The 9679-nt window shown below is 43.9% G+C and overlaps 1 pseudogene; it reads left to right on the top strand.

Moving 5' to 3' along the window:
- LOC112806753 (vomeronasal type-1 receptor 4-like) overlaps positions 1-5771 on the top strand; it is an 11629-nt pseudogene extending 5858 nt beyond the window's left edge.
- The last annotated feature ends 3908 nt before the right edge of the window (positions 5772-9679 follow it).

The following is a 9679-nucleotide window of genomic DNA, read 5'->3' as shown; positions in this document are numbered from 1 at the left end:
CTCAATCCCAGGACTCCAGGATCATGACCTGAGCCGAAGGCAGTTGCTTAACCAACTGAGCCACCCAGGTGCCCCTGGAGACATGTTTTGAAAGAAGTTGCTGTGGCCGATGTCAAAAAGGTTACTGCCTATGTTCTCCTCTAGGATTTTGGTGGATTTCTGTCTCATATTGAGGTCTTTCATCCATTTAGAGTTTATCTTTGTGTATGGTGTAAGAGAATGGTTGAGCTTCATTCTTCTGTATGTAGCTGTCCAATTTTCCCAGCACCATTTTTTGAAAAGACTGTCTTTTTTCCATTGGATATTTTTTCCTGCTTATTAGTTGACCATAGAGTTGAGGGTCCATATCTGGCTCTCTGTTCTGTTCCATTGATCCATGTGTCCACTTCTGTATCAGCACCACGCTGTCTCAGTAATATAGCTTTGTAATATAGCCTGAAATCAGGCAGTGTGATGCCCCCAGTTTTGTTTTTCTTTTTTAACAATTCCTTGGCAATTCAGGGTCTTTTCTGGTTCCATACAAATTTTAGGATTCTTTGTTCCAGCACTTGGAAAAATGCCATTGGTATTTTGTTAGGGATAGCATTGAAAGTATAGATTGCTCTGGGCAGTATAGACATTTTAACAATGTTTTTTCTTCTAATCCATGAGCATGGAATGTTTTTCCATCTTTTTGTGTCTTCTTCAATTTCCTTCATAAATGTTCTGTAGTTTCTAGAGTATAGATCCTTTACCTCTTTGGTTAGGTTTAATCCAAGGTATCTTAAGGTTTTGGGTGCTATTGTAAATGGAATTGATTCCCTAATTTCTCTTTCTACAGTTACATTGTTAGTGTTAAGGAAAGCAACTGATTTCTGTGCATTGATTTTGTATCCTGCCACATTCCTGAATTGCTGTATGAGTTCTAGTAATTTTGGGGTGGAGTCTTTTGGGTTTTCCAGATAAAGTATCATGTCATCTGCGAAGAGAGAGAGTTTGACTTCTTCTTTGCCGATCTGGATGCCTTTTATTTCTTTTTGTTGTCTGATTGCTGTTGCTAGGATTCCAGTACTATGTTGAACAATAGTGGTGAGAGTGGGCATCCTTGTCATGTTCCTGATCTTAAGGGAAAGGCTCTTAGCTTTTCCCCGTTGAGAATGATATTCGCTGCAATTGCCCTACTGGGTATTTACCCCAAAGATACAGATGTAGTGAAAAGAAGGGCCATAGGCACCCCAATGTTCATGGCAGCAGACTGTGGCCAAACTGTCGAAGGAGCCAAGATGCCCTTCAGCAGACGAATGGATAAAGAAGATGTGGTCCATATAGACAATGGAATATTACTCAGGCATCAGAAAGGATGAATACCCAACTTTTACATCAACATGGATGGGACTGGAGGAGATGATGCTAAGTGAAATAAGTCAAACAGAGAACGACAGTTATCATATGGTTTCACTGATTTATAGAACATAAGGAATAGCAGGGAGGACATTAGGAGAAGGAAGGGAAAAATGAAGGGGGGAAATCGGAGGGGGAGATGAACCATGAAAGACTATGGACTCCGAGAAACAAACTGAGGGTTTCAGAGGGGAGGTAGGTGGGGGGATGGGTTGGCCCCTCTGTAGGGAGCACTGGGCGTTATACGCAGACAATGAATCATGGAACACTACATCAAAAACTTTAAAAAAAATACTTTTTAACTTAAAAAAATTGTTATGGAGATGTGGAGAGCTCTGCATTTAGTTTAAACTCTAAATAAAAGAGTATAATACCAAAAAAAAGAGAGAATTATAGGATAGGTTTTCTGTTCTATTGATCTGTGTGTCTGTTTTTGTGCCAGTACCATATTGTTTTGATTACTGCCACTTTGTCATATAACTTGAAATCCAGAAAAACAAAACAGAACAAAAAAAACACCATTTTTTCTGAGAAGCATACACCTGGTGACTTTGTGAGGGTTTTTGTGAAATTGAGTAGGACAGTGGTGTTTGGGTGTGTATTGCGAGTGTGTATGAATGTGTGAGTCTGTATGTGGTCAGTGTGCACATGTGTTGCGGGTGTGAGCCTCTATATGCCAGAATGGGAAAGACTGTATGTGAGTGTGTATTTCTGTGTGTTTGAGTCTTGAGTTTGTGTACTCTGTGTGTGTGTGCCTGAGTGCGTGAGCATGTATGTGCATGTTCCTGTGTGTTTGCAGAATGGGTTGACAGCCATATGGTTCTATTCCTGTACTGGGATATTGGATGAGTAGGGGGGGATCTAGGGAAAATTTAACAAAATTTAACAGAGTCTGTCCTTTGCCATCACACCCTGGAAGATAATCTCCACCCCTTGGAATGTCATGCTCATAGTATTGCCTTTGTTTATCTCAGGGCATGGCCACAGACAGTCTGATAGTGATTCATGATGGGACCTTGGGCCATGCAGTGTCAGGTCTGCTTCTGGAGTAGCTGAACACAAAAGATATCAGCCAGACTTCCCTAGAGCAGGAGAATAACCACCAGCCATCCAGTCAGTATTTGATTGAGCTCCAGTAAAAAGTGTGAGCACCCAGGTTTGGGTGAACATCCCTGGTGGCATTATGCTATGAGTATTGTCAAATATCAATGTCTAGAGAGTAACGCATCCCTCACTTCACAGAAGGGACACTGGAACCCTGCGTTCATACTTCTCCTGGACTCTACCCCATACACTTCTTCCCTGTCTGGTATTACACTTCTTCCCTGTCTGGTATTAATCTGTACCTGTCCTTTCAGATACAGATTAGTAAGCCATCGTGGTGAGTACAACAGCTCTCAGTGACTTCTCTGAGTCCTTCTGGAGAATTCTGAAAACTGTGTGTTGTTTTAGGAACCCTGAACTTGAATTGGTATCACATGTAGGTGTGGTCCCATTGAATATTAAAAAAAAAAAAAGTGGGTGTGGTCTGGTCAGAATGGCTAAAATTAACAACTCAGGAAACAACAGATGTTGGTGAAGATTTAGAGAAAGGGGAACCCTCTTACACTGTTAGTGGGAATGCAAACTGCTACAGCCACTCTGGAAAACAGTGTGGAGGTTCCTCAAAAAGTTAAAAATAGAGCTACCCTATGACCCAGCAATAGCACTGCTAGGTATTTATCCAAAGGATACAAATATTGTGATTCAAAGGGGCACATGCACCCCAGTGTTTATAGCAGTAATGTCCATAATAGCCAAACTATGGAAAGAGCCCAGATGTCCATTGACAGATGAATGGATAAAGAAGATGTGGTGTATATTCATTGAATGGAATATTACTCAGCCGTCAAAAAACCCTAAATCTTGCCATTTGCAACAATGTGGATGGAACTAGAGGGTACTATGCTAAGCGAAATAAATCAGGCAGAGAAAGACAAATACCATGTGATTTCACTCGTATGTGGAATTTAAGAAACAAAACAGATGAAAATAGGGGAAGGGAAGGAAAATAAAAACAGAGGGAGGCAAACCATTAAGAGACTTAACTACAGGAAACAAACTGAGGGTTGCTGGATGGGAGGTGGGTGGGGGAATGGGGTAATTGGGTAGTGGGCATTAAGGAGAGCACTTGATGTAATGAGCACTGGGTGTTATATACAACTAATGAATCACTAAATTCTATCCCTGAAACTAATAATACAGTATATGTTAACTAAATTGAATTTAAGTTAAAAAAAGAAAAAGAACTAGGTGTGGTGCTAAGTGGACTGTGTTCCTCCAACTTCTCATATGGATGAAAGACCCTCACAGGGAAATGGATAGTGGACGTTGTTGAGATCGTATTTGTCTGTTGGTAAAGCCATAGCAGTGACTTTTGGCTCATAAATTCAATAATTGAATGGGCAGCTGGTTACAGATTGTGTGTGGGGTGGGGGTGTTTTGATGAGAACCGCCTCTTAATATAAAATCATTTTACCATGTGATTAATATATTCAGTGCTGTTTAAGAACTATTTTGTTCAAGGACCAAATGAAAGTTTTTTATTTTTCTTTCTTTCTTTCTTTTTTTAAGATTTTATTTATTTATTTGAGAGAGAGAGAATGAGAGATAGAGAGCACGAGAGGGAAGAGGGTCAGAGGGAGAAGCAGACTCCCTGCTGAGCAGGGAGCCCGATGCGGGACTTGATCCTGAGATTCCAGGATCATGACCTGAGCCAAAGGCAGTCGCTTAACCAACTGAGCCACCCAGGTGCCCAGTTTTTTATTTTTCTTAAAAAACATATTATGCCTTTAAAATTTAGATTAGCAATCTATTCACAGTTGACTTGGTTTATGGTGTGGGTAGTGATCAAGTTTTCTCTTTTCTCCAGTAGGGCTAGTGAATTTCAACTTCTTCTGAAAATCATGTATTATTCTTTTTTTCCATTTACTCTCACTTGTCATTACCTCTCCCAGGTTAACACCCCCTCATCCTTACTGCTGACTTTTACCTGAAATGTACTAGGTATCTCTCCATCTCTTCCTGTCTCCGGTAGTTTTGGCAGTCGAGCAGGAGCACACAAAGTGAATCTGGGTGTCAAAACTTCAGTTGGCCTTGTTGCTCAGAGGAGTAATTGTTGCCATAATTTTTTAGGAAAACGTTGAATGACAGCATAGCCTCCAGGGATTTGATAATAGGAATAATCTCCTTGTCACTGATGGCAGTTGGAATTGTGGGCACTATCTCTCTTCTTTTTTTTTTTTTTTTTAAGATTTTATTTATTTGACAGAGACACAGCGAGAGAGGGAACACAAGCAGGGGGAGAGGGAGAGGGAGAAGCAGGCTTCCCGCCGAGCAGGGAGCCCGATGTGGGGCTCGATCCCAGGACCCTGGGATCATGACCTGAGCCGAAGGCAGACACTTAATGACTGAGCCACCCAGGTGCCCCACTATCCCACTATCTCTTCTTTGCCATTACCTGTTCCTCTACCACACTGAATGCAAGGTGAGGTCCACCCATTTGATTCTCAAGCACCTGATCATCTCCAGCTCCTTGGTTCTTCTCTCTAAGAGAGTCCCCTAGACAATGGCGGCTTCTGGGTTGAAACAGTTTTTTCAGTAAATTTGGTTGCAAACTTCTTTTGTATGTTCAGAGAGTGAGCAGGGGAGTATCTCTGAGCCGCACCTGCCTCTTGAGTGTGTTCCAGACCATCAGGATCAGCCCCATGAACTCCTTTTGGAAGGATCTTAAAGCCCCAAAGTTATGTTGGCTTCTCCATCTCCCTCTGCTGGGTCATGTACATGTTTGTAAATTTAATTTTTCATGTGTATGTGTTATATGTGTCTGATAAATGGAGCGTGAAAAACATCACAGATGAAGGAGATTTACGGTACTGTTTTACTATAGATCATGAGACAGTCACAGCCCCGCTCTATGCACTATTGATAATATTCTCTGAAGTTTCATTTTCCGGGCTCATGATCTGGGCCAGTGGCTCCATGGTTTTCATCCTGCACAGGCACAGGCAGTGGTTTCAACACATTCACAGGACTAATGATGTCTCCCCAGATCCTCCGCTGAGCCCAGAGTCACCCAAACCACCCTTATCCTGGTGACCACGTTTGTGTCGTTTTACTTACTCTCCTCCATCTTTCATGCTTGTATTGGTCTTCTTTATAATCCCAAATGGTGGCTGGTGAATACTGTTGTGGTGATTTCTGTGTGTTTTCCAACTGTCAGCCCCTTCCTGCTCATGAGTCAAGACTCTACTATACCCAGGCTCTGCTTTTCCTGGATAAGGAACATAAAATCCTTTAATCACACCAGAAAAAAACAAATTGTATGTTTTTGTACAGTATCCTGTTGTTAATTCATTCCTCATTCTGGAAAAGTCAACAATGAATGTAAAAAGAAGCCACATGCCATTCAAAGGAGGACACTGATGCACGTTGGTGTTTCATCAGCCGCTTCAGTATGGGACACACGTAGGCAGAATGGGGGTGAATACAGCAGCTTGGCCTCATTCTGATGCCTAGCATCCTGAAAACAGTAGTTTCATCAAATGCTTTTTGAGTGAAATTGAGTGGATTTGGTGCTAGCTCCACAGTGAGATGAACCAGAGTGGTTTCCCAGCAGTGTACTCATGGGCATATCAGGTGAGCGTGAATACAGTAGTGAGGGGTGGATATTGTTTGGGGCAGTTCTGCATGGATTCCCATGCATGTGCAGGTCTTTCGGGGAATGGCATGGACAGCTTTTATTGTGGACTGTAGTTCATAGATGTTCTATAGGAAAAAGCCTTAGATCATAGGGAGACTGTCATGTTTGGGGCGGAAGACAGATTTGTTTGCTGTACAGGGAACAACAGACTCTAGCTAAGGAATAGCAACACCTAAGGCAACAAGAATTTTAGAAGTTCAGGGAAGAAGTTAAGGCTGAGAGGTCCCTTGATCCTTAGCTTACATTAAGAGAAGACCTAAGGCATGGTGGAAACCTTTCAGAAGTTAAATGGGGATCAGGAGCCACTAAGGGCTCCAGTAACCACACCATGGTCTCCTCCACCATGAATGCTGGTTGCCAATGTAGTAGGAAAGTCATTTTTAACAAGCTGTTTTTTTTTTAAGATTTTATTTACTTATTAGAGCACAAACAGGTGGGTGGCAGAGGGAGAGGGAGAAGCGGACTCCACTAAGTGGGGCACCTGACGCAGGGCTTGATCCCAGGATCCCAAGATCATGACCTTACATCAAAAACTAATGATGTAGGGGCACCTGGGTGGCTCAGTCGGTTGAGCGTCTGCCTTCGACTCAGGTCATGATCCCAGGGTCCTGGGATTGAGCCCCGCATCGGGCTCCCTGCTCTGTGGGGAGCCTGCTTCTCCCTCTCCCACTCCCCCTGCTTGTGTTCCCTCTCTCACTGTGTCTCTCTCTGTCAAATAATAAAAAAAAAAAAACTAATGATGTAATGTATTGTGATTAACATAACAATAAAAATTAAAAAAAAAAACAAGATCATGACCTGAGCCGAAGGCAGACACTTAACCAACTGAGCCACCCCGGTACCCCACAAGCTGTTTTGATGGTGAGTTGAAGCTAAATTTGGAGGTGGAGTCCCAGCACCAGTTTCAAAGTGGTTCCACTACAGGGCTGTCCTCAGCAACTTGGCTTTTAGTGTTTCACTGGCTCATCTCCAGACTGTATTTGGTAGAAATCTGCTAGCATCCCAGGTGTTGTTAGAGCCCTGTGGAGGGCTTAGGGAACCCCCCTTGTAATTGGACCCCAATACCCCAAAGCTGTAGGTTCCAAAGATCCAGGATAAGAATTCAGCCCCAACTGAAGGGACAGATGATTGTACAAAGATTGAAATTAGGATGATATTAAGGACAGAATGCAGAACTAGGATCTTCCATTCCAAAGGGAAGAGTTCCCATGATCCTTTCAAACATAAAGCAGAAGTATTTGAGCACAAAATAATCCATTCCTGCCATGGAAAGGGCAAGCTCAGGCATATATATCAGTGACTTCACTCCAGGAGAGCAAAGACTGGAAATTCCTTCTCCAAAAGCACATCAGAATCAGCCTCTGAAAAAGTCCGAATCCACTCACAGCCAGAGCTCTCACTGTGAACAGTAGGGATAGTGAAACCTGGGAGAGCCAGACAGTCCTTGGCCCAATCCTAGGGAAGAAGCAAGTGCACACATGAACTGCAAACATTGGAGGAGGTCAGCTCAGCAGTGGCCCCAGGACAAGGGAGAGGCCATGGACGGACTCATTAGTGACCAGAAGCCTCCCTCTTACCTCGAGCCGGGGACAGTGATGAGTGCTACCTCCAGGATCCAGAGGCCACCCCTGAGAGCCAGAGATTTCCCCCCTCTATAGGATCTGTCTCTCTCTGTCTCATGTCAGCCCAGGGCTTCACTGGGGACCTAGAATTGCACATCCAGTCTGGGGATAAGTATGCAGGAAAGAGAGGAGGGGTGAAGTTGTTCAGAACAGGAAAGAAGGTCCCACAGTACCTGTTTTCTTTTCTGACAAATGCTCTGTTCTAATTGTGTGTGTGTGTGTGTGTGTGTGTGTGTGTGTGTGTGTGTGTTTAAAGATTTTATTTATTTATTTGACAGAGACACAGCGAGAGAGGGAACACAAGCAGGGGGAGTGGGAGAGGGAGAAGCAGGCTTCCCGTGGAGCAGGGAGCCCGACGTGGGGCTCGATCCCAGGACCCTGGGACCATGACCTGAGCCGAAGGCAGACGCTTAACGACTGAGCCACCCAGGCGCCCCTAATTGTGTGTTTTTTTTTTATTAGCCTTTGTGTTTCTGTATTTGAAATCCATTCATCACAGGGCCTATTACATTTACTTTATTTTCTGTATTCTTGGTGCTCTGACATTTGTGACCTTGCTGGTGAGCGAGAGGCTGCCTCTGCCATGACTAACCTATTCATACAAATAGGAAAGGGCTTTACAAAGGCACCTGTTTTATGCAGATTTACAAAGAGAGAGTCCAGACCCCCAAACATCTTTTTCAAGGTCTAGCACACGAAGCCAATATTTCCACTGCCCGAAATCAACCCAGGACCAGGTACCAGACGATGAGGGCCCACTCACCGATTCTGAGTTGTTCATCCTGCCCTGCCTTGTCTTTCCTCAGGACACTGCAATAAAGGCTCTGACTAGGCTTTCCCCCTCTCTTGCTTCTGCTTCCTGGCCCAAATGTGATGCTTTCCCGGTGTTCCTCTGTGGGATGCCGCAGGCTAGAATTGCAGGTCAAAGTGAGGACAAGTTTGGTTTCTTCTGAGGTCTCCCTCTTTGGCTTGCATGTGGCCACCTTTTCAGTTTTTCCTCCAAGGTTTTTCCTCTGGGTCCAAGCAGATTCAGGTGTTTCTCTGTATGTCCAAATTCCCTTTTTTTTTTTTTTTAAGATTTTATTTATTTATTTGACAGAGACACAGCGAGAGAGGGAACACAAGCAGGGGGAGTGCGAGAGGGAGAAGCAGGCTCCCTGCCGAGCAGGGAGCCCGATGTGGGACTTGATCCCAGGACTCTGGGATCATGACCTGAGCCGAAGGCAGACGCTTAACGACTGAGCCACCCAGGTGCCCCTGTCCAAATTCCCTTTTATCATAAGGATACCAGTCATATTGGTTTAAGGATCACCCAGTTGGCCTAATTTAAATTTTATCACTCCTTAAAAGGTCCTGTCTCCCAATACATTCTTACTGTGAAGTTCTTAGGGCTAATCATTCGTCACACATGAATTTGGTGAGTGGATACCATTCAACCCATAACACTTAATGGGCTTCCAAAATTTACATTGTTCTCACTTGTACAATACCTTTACTCCAATCCTGACAGCCCTGAAGTCTTAACTCTTTCCAGCATCAAGTGAAAGGCCCGAATCTCTTCTAAATATTATCCAAATCAAGTGTGGGTATGACTCCAGATGTGATTCATCTTGAGGCAAAATACCCATCCAGCTGTGATCCTTTGAAAGAGACGAATTCTAAAACCGTGGTGGGACAGGCATAGATCGACGTTCCCATTCCAAAGGAGAAATTGAGAAGAAGAAGCAAGTTGTGTGGCCCTAGAAAGCCTGGCAAATTCCATTACATTGTAAGGGTCAACTGTTACCCTCTTTGCTGGATGTTCTGTCTTCTGGGCCCACAGCGATGGCAACCCTGTCTGCCCGGACCCACGGGATCATCAGTGATCCCCCGACAGTCTGGGTTGCATGTCTCCTCCCACTGCCCTATGCAACAGCCCTGTCCCCAAAGCCCAGGG

Source organism: Callorhinus ursinus, unplaced genomic scaffold (genome assembly GCF_003265705.2).
Source record: "Callorhinus ursinus isolate GAN/ISIS: 27379988/994484 unplaced genomic scaffold, GSC_fseal_2.0 scaffold101, whole genome shotgun sequence".
Classification (NCBI taxonomy): domain Eukaryota; kingdom Metazoa; phylum Chordata; class Mammalia; order Carnivora; family Otariidae; genus Callorhinus; species Callorhinus ursinus.
The sequence above is the reverse complement of the archived record's forward strand: the minus strand, read 5'-3'. Positions and strand labels throughout refer to the sequence as shown.